This window comes from Panthera tigris, chromosome B2, assembly GCF_018350195.1.
Source record: "Panthera tigris isolate Pti1 chromosome B2, P.tigris_Pti1_mat1.1, whole genome shotgun sequence".
NCBI lineage: Eukaryota > Metazoa > Chordata > Mammalia > Carnivora > Felidae > Panthera > Panthera tigris.
In genome coordinates, this window is record NC_056664.1 from 108,623,656 (window position 1) to 108,640,792 (window position 17,137).

Here is a 17,137-nt window from a genome sequence, read left to right on the forward strand (position 1 = left end):
ATATCGGTTGACAAGAGAATATTTTCAACAAGAATGATTACTCGGACTGTTGACAACTGCTTCAATGTATGGATGGTCAAAACAGAAAAGTAGTTATTATGATATATGAGGATTCTGAACATAAGGCATCCCCCTCCCTCTCTACCACTTCCCTTCATTTTACAATGAGAAGTTGCTCCTGGGCATCAAAGACCTAACCACTTTTAACTGTTACTCTTTCTGTGTTTTGAAGTAATTTGATTCCTACTCAGTGCAGACCTTCAACAAAACTGTGCAGTCTTAAGATAATACTTGGTAATTTATAGCCTTCTGTTAGATACATTCTTTCCTGTTATTCTCATGATACTCTCTATGATAGATGATACAGATGAGAAACTGTGGTTCAGAGAATTAAAGTGATTTCTCCAAGGTCACGTAACTGGAACGTGAGGAGCTGGGATTCAAAACAGAGTCTTCGAACTGCAAATCCTTTTCCACATGGATTCATTCCTGGATTTATGTGATTTACAACAAGACAATGACTCCTTACCCTTGACTCTGCCCTAGCGAATTATTCATACTTTTCCTTATCATCAAAAAGTAGTTTGTCAAGAATCACTGTCAAAAACTCTTAATCCGATGAACTGTATTGCCCTTCCAAATTTAACTCTATACCAAATTATGCATAGACTGAGATTCCTTGGCCTTCAGGCTTGAGATTTTGAAATTTTTTGTAGTGCCTAACAGACCTTTTTGATTCGTCACATTTAGTCACATCAATCATATCACCTCGAAGAACACATTGTAAAGAAAATAATGTAATGTGATTGATGTGAACAGATGTGACACAGGACAATTAAGTTGCAGTTTAAGGACCCGAGGAGAAAAACACCTGATGCTCTATAAGGTTCACTAAACAAAGACTCCATTGCTAACAGTATAAATACAATTTATAGGCTTTGTTTTCTCAAGTGGGAGAGAGAAGAAATACAATATATGTAAATAGTATAATGTGTGTTTATCCACCATGCATGGGCAGAAAATTTCCTCTGAGTTCCTGAAATCTAATATTTCCTATTGCATTCCAGAGCCAAGTCTAATTTAGCAATGCTAATCCACAGGGAAAACGCTAATGTTTTAAGAAATAAATTATTTATCATTATTATACATATGGATGAGAGCATTTCAAAATAATTCAATATATTCTTTTAAGAAAAATAAAGGTTTTTTAATGGATTTGAAATGTAAATGATATTTTATTGGGAATAGTTTTAAAGCATTTTAGATGGTGAATCCTTAAAAGAGATTTTCATTATTACCAAATGTTGTGATCATTCCTGGGATTTTTTTCCCCATTATATATCAAGAGATATGATGTTTGTATATTTAAGTATCTTGATGGAGAGAATAATAATTTATAATCAACTCTGTGTTTTTAAAGCATTTATCTTTATTGTCCCTTTTTGTTTCTCCCTTTCCTATCTCTATTACTCTTTCTGTCTTGCCTTCCTCTCTTTCTCTTTTATTTTCTCAATTATTTCTTTTACAAAAGGAATCCCTAGGATTTCAGTGCCTGGCTCTCAGGTGCTGTACTTCTGGCTGCTTCCTGGGAAGACTGTAGCACAGATGAAACTATCCTGACAAAGCGTTCCATGTGAAGGTAGTTTGTGACCTTGGCCATTTAACTGAATTCCTATGCCTGAGGTTTCTTATCTTTATACTTGACATAATTACAGCTATAGATCTGATGCAGTAATTTGTCGGAATTAAATTAGGCAATTCTAAAATGTTTAACAAATTTAGCAGTCATCATAGATGCTCAATGTTCGTTTCTTTTCTTGATTAGTTAAGGGATTGACAGTTTAATCTTTTTATTGCAGCTACTGTTTTATCTCCCAATTTTGTATCTTATTTCTCTTCATTAATGCCCAAGAAATGAGGTAAAGATGAAAGCTGCAGGCTTCTACTCCTCTCTCCCTTCTCTAATTTAATGTAAGCACATATCACGAAGCATTCATCATGGTGCCATACCCCATGAGAACTGAAGACAAATAAAATAATTTATGGAGGTGAAAACTGAGGGAAGGAGTGGAGAGGCATTATAATTAGGAGAGAAAACATATGGCGTCCCAGAGCCATCACAGTAATCCCAAACGGTTAAGCTCTTAGCCTCTCCTCCCAAGAAGAACTTACTTCAGCCACAAAGGCAGGCTTTCCATGTCCAAACTTTCCTACCTGTGCTACTGCACATTCTATTGTTTTTATCTGTAGTGTCCTTTTCTCTTTACCTATCAAAATTCACAAACCATCTCAGATGTTATCTGCTATGGGAGACTTTCCCTTCCTCTGCCAGATGAGATTAATCACTGTCCCTCCCTCTGGCTCCACAGCTTGCTTATAGCACTACTACAGTCTCCCCCACAAAACTTCTTGAAGATGAAATCTTGCCTTACTATTTAGCCCTAACAAGAAAATTCAGTAAATTTTTTATAGAAGATTAAAACCATAAAGACCTATATAGTAGTCACCCTACAGTCACATTGTTAACATCCATTTAAAATAATATTTCATGGATGTTGAGAGCATAAGGCATTTCTTCCAACCTTCCTGCATAGCACCCAATTTATAAGATTCCCTCATGAGAGCACAGTGACTAACAAGAAGTAGAGGGGTTTGGGGGCACGTAGGTGGCTCAGTTGGTTAAGTATCCGACTTCAACTAAGGTCATGATCTCGCGGTTCATGAGTTCGAGCTCCATGTCGGGCTCTGTGCTGACAGCTCAGAGCCTGGAACCGGCTTTGGATTCTGTGTCTCCCTCTTTCTCTCTGCCCTTCCCATGCTTGCACTCTGTCTCTCTTTCAAAAATAAACAAACATTAAAAACAATTTTTAAAAAATTTAAAAGAGGGGTTTAGAGAAAGTACTAAAATGGGAGATTGGAAATCTGATTGTGTCCCCGCTTTGCTACTCACTAACTGTATCACCTTAAGAAAATCATGTCTTGGGGCCACAATCAACTCATTTGTAAAAGAACTCAAGCTAATCAAGCTAGCAAATTTATTTTCAGCTGTAATAATCTACCGTTCTACAAATACCAATCCTGACATCTTACCATTATACGACTTTCACCCAAGGACGGACACTGATAACACTGAGTTTAAAGGAAAGTTTAAAGTAAGATGAGGGTAGTGACTCTGAAACAAATGGAGAAGAGTTATATGTGATTAGGATGCTGTGCCATCCCTTTTTTTCTGAAAAGTTTGGGAAAGCACCAATGTTGGCATGCGGTCTTGGTATGCCACCAATGCCTTAGCTCAGGTTCCATAGAAGAAGAGCCAGAGATGAAGATTCCTGTTCATATGACTTATTGGGGAAGTGTCCTCAGGAGAAGTAAAGTGAAGGCAGAGGAATAAGGCAGGGAAAAATGAAGCTCAGCAGGGATGTGGAATAACAGTTTCAGTCTGATCCCATAAAGAAGCTCTGGAAGATGAATTACACCACATATTTGACTCATCTTGAGGCAAAGGGGCTGACCTTTGGACTCCTTTGTCATTGGCCAAGGTTGGGAGGGCTTGGCCTCCAAGATAGGGTTGTTGGTTCCTGGCTACCACTTCACTTAGGGGCAATTCTCTGGAAAGAGAAAGGGAAAGCTTTGAGTTGTTAGTAGTTAATACTCAGAGTGCCTGTAAGAGGGGTGTTTCAGCTGAGAAAAGGAATCTAGGCAGGTACCAACACCATTTTCTGATTAAAATCCCTTTGCTTCCCAGAGCAGAAGCAAGTACTAAAAATGTTGAGTTATTTTCATTGTTGCGGAAAAATTTAAATACTAGAATATTCTAAGTTGTGAGTGTAGCCATGCATTTATTCATTCACTTCTTCATATGTGCAATTATTAAACATTTAGTGAGTCCTGCTTACTATGGCCCACTCCAGCAAACAATGCAACTGTGTTTGAGTCAGGTGCTCTTGAATATAACAGTCTAGTGGTTTTTATTTTTTTATTTTTAAATACTTATTTATTTTTGAAAGACAGAGAACAAAAGCAATAGAGGGGCAGAGAGAGAGGAAGATACAGAATCTGAAGCAGGCTTCAGGGGCTGGAATTCACAATGAGATCATGACCAGAGCCCAAGTGGGACACTTAACCAACTGAGCCACCCAGACACCCCTTAATGGTTTTATTGGTTTAGTATAAGAAACTATACCTTTTAACAAAAGAGTTCATTACTTGGTGGGATAGATCCATATACCATCTTTTCTGCAAAAGACCTCTGAAAAAGTGAACGGATAGCTTAGGTGGTGAACTATGTGCACCAGAGTATAGACCTGAGCCTACCAGAACCACCAACCAGTGACCTTTTGGTGTCAAGACCCAGGAGCCATGGATATTACTTTTGCCAAAAAAGAGTTCTTGGCAGTATCAGGGCCTCTATCTGGCATTCCAGAATACATGGGGCCTTGAATTCACGTGCTCTCTAAGTTGTGTATTAGGAATCTGGTTCTTTCCTCTTGATTCAATTTCTTTGGGGTTGTTTGTGGTCAGCATTCTTGCAAGTAAGGAAGTTGCTGCCAGCCTGCTAGAATATGCAGAGTGTTTACTACAGCCCTCAATGTGACCTAGGTCTTATGGTCACGGATGTCTCTAATAGATAGGAAAATTCATATTTAAATCAAAGAATAACTCCAAGGTATCTGGCATGATTGAATAAGGGGTAAGAATACTAGCAAGCAAGTGAGACAGAAAATACTTCAAGAGCAGGTTCGAGAGACAAGCATATGAACTGGGTCCAAGAACTTAACAGCCCTTTCCTATCCAGGCAGGTATCTCACTCAAGGTCTCCTCTTGTAGAAGGCTTCGTTTTTTGTTTTGTTTTTTTTATTGTTTTTTTATTTTTTTTTAATTTACATCCAAATTAGTTAGCATATAGTGCAACAATGATTTCAGGAGTAGATTCCTTAGTGCCTCTTACCCATTTAGCCCCACCGCCCCATAACCCTCAGTTTGTTCTCCATATTTATGAGTCTCTTCTATTTTGTTACCCTCCCTGTTTTTATATTATTTTTGTTTTCCTTCCCTTATGTACATCTGTTTTGTCTCTTAAAGTTCTCATATGAGTGAAGTCATATGATTTTTGTCTTTCTCTAATTTCACTTAGCATAATACCCTCCAGTTCCAACCATGTAGTTGCAAATGGCAAGATTTCATTCTTTTTGATTGGGAAGGCTTTGTTTCTTGAGTGTGATAATTCCTTCTGGCCTAACATCACCTTTAGTCCATTCCTTTAGATTCAGTTCTTACTCTTTTGTCCCTATAATTGTAAAGTTTCAAGCTATTTTTTGCTTCCTTAGCCACTTTGCCTGGTGTTGTGATATGTTCTCCTTTGTCCATACTTCTTTTATGAACTGGGACTAGCCTTATCCTTTCTGTTCATAGCCTTGAATTGTGAAACCCCAGACCAAGAAGAGCCCCAGATTCTCTACTCACCAGGAAGGGCAGATCTTTTACTATCTTTGAGAACTCAAGTCTTCAGGACATTTTGAGTCTCTAAGATAGTGGTTCTCTCATTCAGGGGCAATTTTGTCCCTGGGGGCATTTGTCAATTTCTGGAAACACTTTTGATTGTCACAGTTTGGGGGAAGAGTGCTACGGGTGTCTAGAGTGCTACTGGGGATCCTCAAATCTAAGATACTAAGCATGTTAGCCCTTTTCACTTCAGGGCTCCACAAGTTGACTCTTCTCTCTACTGGGCTTGTGAAATCATCTCTTCCAGATAACAAGGAGATATCTGTTTTTATCAACAAATGGCTCTCCAATTTCATGCTCATTCTACTTCCAGCTGCCAGTGAAGAGCCTGAAATGGCCAAGGAGGTCCTTAGCAGACTGGTGGCTGCTCTCCATGGTCTGATCCCTCCCTCTAGTGGTAAATATTGCAAATGCTGCAGCTGCAAGGATAGAATTCTCCATTCCCCATAGGAGGGTGGTAGTGGAAATCCAAGTACAGTATTCAACAGACTATCCCGTCCCCTCAATCTCCAAAAACAAACATATTTTGGAAACATCATGGGCCTTTCAGAAAATACAGGAGGTCATCTTGAAAGATATTTTATTTATTCAGATACAGAGTAAAAATTACACACTTTTCATGAAGATAGAAATGAAAACCTACCACTATCAAGTGTAATTCATCTGTGTTCCTTCAGCATTTTAGAAACCACCCTTGAAATCCTAAGAATGAATTTGAGCTCATCTGCTGTGCGATCTTGCACAAGTAAATTTTCAAAGCCTTAGTTCCTTCATTTGTTTAAAAAAAAAAGTTCCTTCATCTGTTTAATAGTACCTATCCTATAGGGTTTAGTGAGGAGTGAACTATTGTGTGTAAATCACTAAGAATGGTGTTTCACATTCAATAAATGGTAGATATAATGATTATTAAGTTATCTGGGAACACTAAGCTCTGGGTACAGACAGGCAGCCATCTGTCACCTTCTTTTGCATTAGGTGGCCAAAGTAAGAAGTGTGCAGTGCCTCTCCTCCAGCCTGCTCAAACACTACTCCAGGCCTTCGCAGCACAAAGCTGCTTGTTTTGTGACCCTTTATAGACAGACTTCCAGGGGTTTCAATGGCAACCCAGTCAGAGGCCAGGTCAGTGGCCTACTCCACTATTCAGTTCTGACTCCTAACCAGGAGATTGAATGGACTGACTAGCTCTTGATCTCAAGTCTAGGAAGAACCTATTGCATAAATAAATGACCTAGGAGGTACTATAAATCCCCCAGCAACTCTGGATGGGTTTGACCTCACTGGGACCTAATTCAACACCATCTACCAGTTATTGCCTCCCTCCCTTTATCACTCACAGGGATGGGGTCCCAGGTACTTGAGGTCTAATTCAGAGACCTTGGTGATACCAGAAGGGTGGGGGGTGGGGTGGGGGCTGCAGATGCAAATACAGTTGGTAAAACTATAAAGAAAAGCAAGGAAATCATTATCATTAAAACAGACTGTAGTGACTATAATAAGGAAGAGAGAGTACACAGGGCTTCTTCGGTGCTCATAACATTCTCTTAACATAGGGAGTCATTATCTAATTATTTGTTGAACTGTACCGATATGTTAAATATTCTTTTATATCAGTAACTCTGAATCTCTCAAAAGAGTTGGACACTGAATGTGAAAAATTTTAGGAATATTTTAATTATCATATTTTATTTATATTTCCTTTGTGTACATGCCCAGGAGTGATATATGATAAAAATATATATCTAATTCCAAAATAAGTATTCCAGCAGATATAAAATAAACATTCCAAGTTAATAATAAATAAAATAGTAAATACTAATAAAAAAGGAGGGAGTTACAATAAAAACGAGAAAAATTTCTCATGTGTCTCTGTTGGATCTCTTTACTATTAGCCAGCACCTTCACAACTGACCTAGTCAGCCTTATATAGTCAAGATTACTGCCTCCACTGGCCTTAAAGGCCATTGTGCATTCTTTCCTAGCAGAATTTGCTCTGGAAACCTCTGCCTACATTTTTCATTTTTTTTTTCTCATGAAAGTTGGCCACAGCAGTCTCCTCTGAGGCTTAGAGGCATTACGTCCCCCAATAATGTTTTCCTGTGAGCTGAAGTTTCAGGTGGTGGCAGCCACAAATTCTTGCCAGAAGACCCTTTCTCCGGAAGGGTCCCACCTGAGCCAACAGAATGAATAAAAGTTATTCATAAATGAATGACTAGAAAATAAATGAACTCTGAACATAGTTAATGTATCTATAGTGTATTTAACACCAATAATATATTTAAACATTAATAATAAGATTCAGTAATTCCAAAATTGTACAGAAAGACCATTTATGTAAGCGATTTTTGTGATGGAAGTTGAACACTGCTGTGTATGAACATAACCTCTTCACACACAATGGCTTGGACAGAATTGCTGGCATTCATTTAGCTCTTCATTTACATAAAGCAAAGTATAATTAACATATTCTAATCATTGAAAAAACCTGTTCACTGACCCATGCTAATTTAAAAGCTTTCCTACCTTCTCAATTTTAGGAAATTCCTTTAGAGGTTATTTTTTAATCCCACCAATTCACAGGTGGTTGGATGAATGAACAAATGAATCACTCTTGTCAATCAACAAATTTTATTTATGGCTTAGGCAGAAGAACAATACTCACATGGAGCAAATAAAACTGACAACCAATTTCATCAGAGACACACTGAATGAGACAGGGTACCTGGAAGCACCATAGAACAATATCTGGAACATCATAAGGATTTAAGTAAGGTCATTAGAATTTCAATTTAAATGCAGTGCGCCTCTCAGTTGCTTATTGTAACATATGTAAAAATATGAAAATTATAGAGACAATAATATTCAGAATAAAATTCCTGACATAAAATAAGCATTTCAAAAATATTTGTTTTATGAATATGTGAATTCCAACAGTTTTTAGAGCTAATTAGTATTTTAATAGATTTTCCTAAGTTTTTTTTTTCCTGTGTGCTTTTTATAAAGTGAGGTCATACTGTATGCATTATCTTATATTCTGCCCTTATGGCTTTATATTATAAAATGTCCTTTCCCCATAAGCACAATAAACCATTTGAAAATATAATTTTAATGACTCCCTAAAACATTTTGTATTTCTTAATTTACAATTCCCCTATTGTTGGGCAATAGGATTGCTTTTTTTTTTTGTCTTGTTTTCTATTTTTTGTTGAAACTTTATGACTAAAGCTGTAATAAATGTAAATCTGCATCTATTATTTCTTAACATTAATTCACAGGAGTGTTATTAAAGGGTGAAACTGTACTATAATAACTATTTTTCTGACCAGCCTTCATTTCCCCTCATTTTGGTGACAGTACCTTACTTTGGAGAATCACCCTATATCCCAGGAGTTTGGGTTAAAGCCAACTCCACCCCTAGCTGTAAGGTGTGTGCAGGACCCACGCCTGGGAATTAAGGCATTTACTCTCCTGGCTGCAGTCACTGGCTCAGGACCAAATGTGAGACCCAACTCAGATGAGACTCAGTCTTGTGTTCTTCCAAGAACTACTGTGGAAGTTAGGGATTGCTAACAGGGTGATATAAGTGACCATTGGAAAGAGCTTGCCTTAGTATGAAGCTAACAAGGAAGAAAGATAGAAGCCAGAGGTTCATTTTAAGAGATTAGAGATTCCTAGTAACATCACTTCAGCAGCAGACTCCATCCTGAAACTAGGATATAATTTCCCTTTTGACCTAAGCAGGTGTAGTGTGGGGGTTTTGGTAGCTTACAACCCTGAGAGACCAGACTAATAAAAAGTATAACATGTTTAATACTGATGCTTTATTGCTAAGTTACTTTCAAAAAATTGTAATTTATACACATTGTAGCATTGAATAGTGGTGTCATCACACCCTGTTATCAGTGTTTCCTATTGCTATTTTATAATCTCTGCCAATTTTATAGAGAAAATGCTATTTTATTTTAATCTACATTTCTTATTACTAGTGGTGGTAGTTTTTTTTTTAATGTATTCACCATTTTGATTCGTTTGTTAATATACTTTGCCTATTTATGTATCAGTGCTATTGATATTGTTTTATGTAATCTGAATTAGTCTTTTGCTATGTTTTTCTAACTTTTATTTTCTATGTATGTTACAAGTATTTTTTTAATCTATTGCTTCACTTTTAGGCATGTAGGATCTATGTATTTTCCAGGAAATTTCTCCAATTCGAACTTGAAGAAGAGAGATCTGATAGGAAAAGCAAGCATGTTGAATCAGTATTCTCAATTTACCTAGTAGAAAACATAAGTTTTAATTTATAGAACAATTAGCATGTCAAGAGATGCCTCTTTCTTAATATTCTTAGTGTTATCTCTAATAAAGTAAACTTTGATATTGTGTATATTCGTGATCATCTAAACATTTCCTATTCTCCTTTCTAATTCCCCATACTCTTATAAGGAATTTATCAGGAGCAATAATGGAATTCTCAAGGGAAGACAGTTTAAATGATGAAAAGACTATTAACACCAATTTTATTAAGTCTTTAAAACAAGGATTATAAAACCTCCTCTAGATGTCAAAGACAGTGAGTCCATCAGACAGGGGAGCTTAACTGAATGCTCTTAGTTCATTTTTATTTAAACTACTCTTAGAGCAACAAGTTCTCCAAAAATGCAAACTTGTTTAACATATACATACCATATTACTCAAGAAGAGAGATAAAACTATCTAATGGAAATTATCATCCTTGTAGAAGTGAGTGAAATGGCTTTTTACCAAGTACTTAGGCCTTTTTTTTTAATAAAAGCAGCAGCTTATTGCTTGACTACTAAGTCTTTTGACAAGGTGGATATAAATTTTGACACTGCAAATTGTTGAAAAGAGCCATTATTTCTTTCCCTTGTTGAGTATTTGAGCATGAGCAATATACTGTGTGTTTCACTAGGGAAGAAAATGATCCTAGAGACGCCCCATAATATTGTCAGTTTGTTTTCTTATTGAAGTGATTGTACTTCAAAGGAAAAACTATAGGAATATTGAGTTGATTTTTTGGTCTTTACCTTCCACTGGTATATATGTCTCTTGAGGTCGGAGACCCCATAGTATTCAACATTGTATTATCAGGGCAAGGCAGTGCAGTGTCTGGATCCTGGCAGGCGGCAGTGATTATTTATTGTAATGAATGGATGAATAAGTGAGTGAATGAACAAGGTCAGCTCTTTCTTGGTTTCGTAGGGGCAAATAGTATGTCTATTATACTCAATTATAGTTTTAAGTCATTTTGGTATCGGTAGTAATAATTATAATAATAATAAGTCTAATGAATTAACTTTTACTGAGTTTTATGTACCAGACACTATATTAAACATTTTATCTGCAGGGCGCCTGGGTGGCTAAGTTGGTTAAGCATCTGACTTTGGTTCAGCTCATGATCTCACAGCTCATGAGTTCAAGCCCCACATCGGGCTCTGTGCTGACAGCTTAGAGTCTGGAGCCTGCTCTGGATTCTGTGTTTCTTTCTCTCTCTGTTCCTCCCCTGCTTGCACTCTGTGCAAAACTAAATAAAGATTAAAAAAATTTTTTTAAACCATTTTATCTGCATGATCTTAATTCTTATGACAATTCCAAAGTGCATACTATAATCATCCTTATTTCACAGATGAGAAAACTAAAGAAACAACAACAATGGAGAAAGGCAAGAACTTCCAAAAGGAGCCCTCCCTTCCTGTACGTTTTTTGTTTGTTTATTTGTTACTTAAGTGACTTGCCCAAGGCCACATTATAGTTTAACAAGATAGCCAGGATTACAACCCAGTTTTCCAGACCATCAGATGAAAACAATTTTCTCATTACCAGAGGGTCTTTGCTGTGCTTCAGAGTAACCTGCAGATCTTTTTAAAAATATACATCCCTTTCTCTCTCTCTCCCTCTCTCTCTCTCTACCTCTCCCCAACTTGCTTGCTCTCTCTTTCAAAATAGATAAATAAAAAGTTAAATATATATATATATATATGTATATATATATATATATATATATATATATATATAAAACATTTTAAACCATATATATATGTTCAACTACCAGCACCCAGAGATTCAGATTCATTATACCTCTGGTGGATCCCAATCATCTGCATTTAAAATAAGTTCACCAATTAAAACCATATTCTGCAAATGTGGCACCACTATTCTAGAGTTTAAAGTTAAAGGGGTCCCAATGATATAGGTAAAAGCCGTTGTGAATAATGCTTAGAGAAGATTTTAATGATAAAATGCTTTTCATTGTGCAGCAGCATCTGCTGTCCCATTATCATGATCTGTGCCTAAAGAGGGAAGTAGCATATATTCACAAATAAAACTGTAGGCTTAAAGTCTCCTCTCCAAATCTTCACTTGGTTTTCAGAAGGAATCAATGTTAAGAATAAAACCTTATGCAATCTCTATCAAAATAATACCAGCATTATTCACTAACCATCCTAGGGGCGCCTGGGTGGCTCAGTCGGTTGAGCGTCCGACTTTGGCTCAGGTCATGATCTCGCGGTCCATGAGTTTGAGCCCGTGTCGGGCTCTGTGCTGACAGCTCAGAGCCTGGAGCCTGTTTCAGATTCTGTGTCTCCCTCTCTGACCTTCCCTCATTCATGCTCTGTCTGTCTCTGTCTCAAAAATAAATAAACGTTAAAAAAAAAAAAAACTAAAAAAAAAAAAGAACTAACAATCCTAAAATTTGTATGGAACAAAAAAAAAAAAAAACCCCAAATAGCCAAAGCAATGCTGAAAAAGAAGAACAAAACTGGAAGCAACACAATTCCAGACTTCAAGCTGTATTACAAAGCTGTAATCATCAAGACAGTATGGTATTAGCATAACAACAGAATAGAGAACATAGCAATGGACTCACAAATATATGGCCAACTAATCTTTGACAAAGCAGGAAAGAATATCCAATGGAAAAAAGAGAGTCTCTTTAGCAAATGGTGTTGGGAAAACTGGATGCCGACATGCATAAGAATGAACCTGGACCACTTTCTCACATCATACACAAAAATAAACTCAAAATGGATGGAAGACCTAATTGTAAGACAGGAAGCCATCAAAATCCTAGAGGAGAAAACAGGCAACAACCTCTTCAACCTCGGCCGCAGCAACTTCTTATTTGACATGTCTCCAGCGGCAAGAGAAACAACAAAAATGAACCATTGGGACCTCATTAAGATAAAAAGTTTCTGCACAGCGAAGGAAACAATCAGCAAAACTAAAACGGAATGGGAAAAGATATTTGCAAATGACATATCAGATAAAGGGTTAGTATCCAAAATCTATAGAACTTATCAAACTCAACACTCAAAAATCAAATAACCCAGTGAAGAAATGGGCAAAAGACATGAATAGACACTTTTCCAAAGAAGACATCAAGATGGCCAACAGCCACATGAAAAGATGCTCAACATCACTCATCATCAGGGAAATACAAATCAAAACCACAAGGAGATAATGCCTCACACCTGTCTGAATGGCTAAAATTAACAATTCAGGCAACATGTTGGCGAGGGTGTGGAGAAAGAGGAACCCTTTTGCACTGTTGGTGGGAATGCAAACTGGTGCAGCCACTCTGGAAAACAGTACGGAGGTTCCTCAAAAATTAAAACTAGAACCCCTTACGACCCAGCAATTGCACTACTAGGTATTTATCCTAGGTGTGTACCAAAGGGTACAGGAGTGTTGATTTGAAAGGGCACATGAACCCCAATGTTTATAGCATCACTTGGAAAGAGCCTAAATATTCATCAACTGACTAATGGACAAAGAACTAACTTGGGTTTAAATTTAAAAATATATAATAAAAATATTTTTAAAAATAATAATAAAACCTTACACTTCAGAAACATAAGGGACAAATTCATGCACATACTACATTAGAATGACACCTATTATAGCAGTATCTTTCTTCTTAAGTACATGCCTGTTAACTTTATGAAATGTTTTACAATCAATCTTAGAACTTCAGAAAACACGATAAGCAGCAACCACCTTTAGATAGGTCAATTACACATCTGAAAATTTCAACAAACATGAAGGTTAGGTAACTTAAGAAAAGCAGGTAGCAAGTGAACAAACTGTTTCTATCCACTGACATTGATTAAATATCAGCCTGCCAAATCATGTACCATTAGTGTAAAAATGTAGCCTTTTAAAATAGGTTGTTCTGTGATTTGATTCTGTGTTTGTGAACTTGAAGGAAATACTTTCCTAGCTTATAAACCTAATTCATCATGAGGGAAATGATTTAGAGAAAGACCAGAATAAAATCCACTTGAGATCAGAGAACCATGTCTTTCTATAAACATGAGAAGAAAAAGAAAAGATGAACATGAAAAGATAAACATGAAAAGAAAGAGAAAGAAAGAAAGAAAGAAAGAAAGAAAGAAAGAAAGAAAGAAAGAAAGGCTTAATTCAAAGTGCCAAATTGAGAAATAGGAGATCTGGGTTCTAGTCCTAGATATGCAATTAATTTGTTTACTAGGCCTCTATGGACTGCAAGTACCTTATTAATAAAATGGAAAGGTGGAGAGAAAGAAAAATAAGAAAATCTCAAGAATACTTTAAGAGTAGGGATTGGCAAATTGTCTGTATTTAGACTCAGAGAATGAATATTTTAGGGTTGAGGTCATACTCACCTCTGCTGTTATAGCTCAAAAGCAGCCATAGACAATAAATACACAGATAATCATGGCTGTATTCCAATTAAATAACATAAGATAGAATTTTACTTACAAAAATAGATGGTAGGCAGGATCTGGCCTGTAGCTTATAGTTTGCCAATCTGCTTTATAGGTCTTCCTACAATACAATGAAATATATTTATGCTTACAGAAGTACTAATGATAGGACATAATTATTTTAAATATACTAAAAGAAAATTGAATAATTATGGTTTAATATAAACTTGTTTATATTTCTCATAAAATACCTACTAATTTCCTGATAAACTTAATACCATTATACACAAAAAAACTCACAGAGTTAGCATTTGCCAGTGTACTTTCCTTCAGCAATGCTCTTTTCCCTCTGCCAGAAATACCACTTACCAAAAATATACTTAAAGCATACTTACACACACACATACATACACACATCCTTATAAATACCAATTAACTCACAGTAATTAATCATGTATTATATGTAACTAAAAGCTCAGACTTAGAATAGGCCAGGCCTTGTCATTTAGTACAGTGACTTTGGGCAGGTTACTTAACTTCCCAGAACGTCTGTGTGATCATCTGTTAAACAGGGAATACCTACCTCATTGGATTAAATGAGATAGTATATTAACATAGTGAAAAGGAAGATGGATAATATCCATGTATTAGGTATAGTAACCTTTTTTTCCTAGATGTCATTGACATCTATTTGTCACTAACCAATAATGCTAGGACTATACTGAATCATAAAACAATTAGCAGACAACTGATGAAGCTTTTATTTTTTGGTAAAAATATTTTTTTCTGACCAAATGGATTCATAATTATTCTCAGGATAAGACAATCTCTCCTTTAAATCATCCGATTCTAGGGTGCCTGGGTGGCTCAGTCAGTTAGGCATCTGACTCTTGATTTCAGCTCAGGTTATGATCTCATGGCTCAGGAGATTGTGCCCTGTGTTGGGCTCTGCACTGCCAGCATGGATCCTGCTTGGGATTCTCTCTCTCTCAAGATGAATAAATAATCTGTTTCTAAACATTCTATTAGCTCATAGGGTTGGCAATAGATTTTGTGTACCAAACAAACTAAAATATAGTGCATTTTTTTTTCATTTTAAAACAACTTTTTTTTTTATTTTTTGGAAAAAAAGCAATAGTTTAAAAAAATCTCATGAGAGTTGTTCAGCTTCCAATAATGACAGAGTAAGATCAAACCAGCCTGAATCCTCCACAGAAAACAATCATAAAATCTAGACCTAATACAAATAACGGCCACTTAAAGCACTGGAGAGTAAACAGAGTAAGAACAACTATGTACTTGTTTAGAAAAATGGGGGCGCCTGGGTGGCTCAGTCGGTTGAGCGTCCGACTTTGGCTCAGGTCATGATCTCGCGGTCTGTGAGCTCGAACCCTGTGTTGGGCTCTGTGCTGACAGCTCAGAGCCTAGAGCCTGCTTCAGATTCTGTGTCTCCTTTTCTCTCTGCTCCTGCCCCGCTCATGCTCTGTCTCTCTCTCTGTCAAAAATAAACAAACATTAAAAAAAAATTTAAAAGAAAAAAGAAAGAAAAATGGAATTCCATGAAGTGAGTTTCCATTTTTTGCAGACTTTCAGCAGGAAGCCAAGGGCAGATGGTACTGGAAGCACTGGGACTGTGAAGGAAAATAGCGTGCAAACCATAAAACTGAAGCTCAGAAAACTGTGACCATTGAAGAGAGTAGGTAAGTTTTGGAAGGAAAAGAATCAGAAAGGGGTTGCTCAAATTCTTCCTTCCCATATCTTTGACTGACGCCTTAATCACACCTGTGTGGAAACATCCTAGCCAATAGTAATTAAATACTGCCACCCAAGAAAGAGAGTTAGCAGTTCAATTTTGCATGGATTACAGAAGGTTAGATAATTGAAAGGATTTGCAAGAGTCAACAGAGCATATTCATGTAAAACAGTTATTGAAGGCAAAGGATATGGTACAACAAGAAAAAGAGGAGAGAAAAAGCATAAAAAAAAAAAAAAGCACTAAGGGTGTGTGAAACCTCCAAGCACAACACCTTACGCTCTGTCATATGAATATGTGTTTCATCTTGGGGTTGAATTGGCCAAGATTTCTCTGATAAGTCTTGGTTTTAGGAGACTTGCCCAAAAATTTTCAGTGGGCCCTTTTATGTTCTTCTAGGTATAAAAGCCAAGCCCAAAAGTTTAACTGGTCATGCTAGGTATAATTCATCAATAAACAAGCCAATCTTGGGTGCCTCCAGGGGAGTTTTGAACTTAAAACAGCATATTATAAATCATTAGCTAGCCGACTGACCTTTTCTTGGCCAAGATTAGGTGACAGACTTCCAGATGTCCTGAAGATAAACATAGAGCTGTCCTAGTTCAGATCTAAAATAATTTTATCCTATAAAAATATCCAATAATATAATTGCTGGCTAAAACAAAAGAAATAGCAGACATCAGGGAAAAATAACAGAATCCAGAACCTCGACAACTTAACATTTATCATTTCTAGGGTATAATTTAAAATCACCTGACATGAAAAACCAGACAAATGGAATGCACTGCCAATAGAAAAAAAAATCAACTAAGAGAAGCCCTGAGATGTCCCAAGTGTTGGTACTAGAAATTGAAAGTTTTAAGGTGGCTATTTTAACTAACCTCAATGAAGTAAAACAAAATATATTTGCAATTGAATAAGAAGATACAAAATCTCAGCAGAGAAAGAAAAATGATAAAAGAAAAAACAAACGGAAATTTTAAAACCAAAAATATATATAAATATATATATAATATATAATATATAATATATAATATATAATATATAATATATAATCAATGGATGGACTCAGCAGAATGGAGATGACAAAAGAAAAAGCAAATGAACTTGAAGATAGATCAAAAGAAATTATCCAGTATGAAAATAGGGAGAAAAAAACATGAACAAAGCCTCAGGACCT

General features: G+C 36.4%; 1 long non-coding RNA gene across 2 annotated transcripts in view; it reads left to right on the forward strand.

The window, feature by feature from the left end:
- Nucleotides 1-9,819, forward strand: part of LOC122238726 — a 47,242-nt gene extending 37,423 nt beyond the window's left edge. For both annotated transcript variants that reach the window (XR_006217842.1, XR_006217843.1), the window contains 3 exons: nt 1,532-1,639; nt 8,143-8,266; nt 9,672-9,819. This is a non-coding gene — a long non-coding RNA (uncharacterized LOC122238726). The remainder of the gene's footprint in view (nt 1-1,531; nt 1,640-8,142; nt 8,267-9,671) is intronic.
- The last annotated feature ends 7,318 nt before the right edge of the window (nt 9,820-17,137 follow it).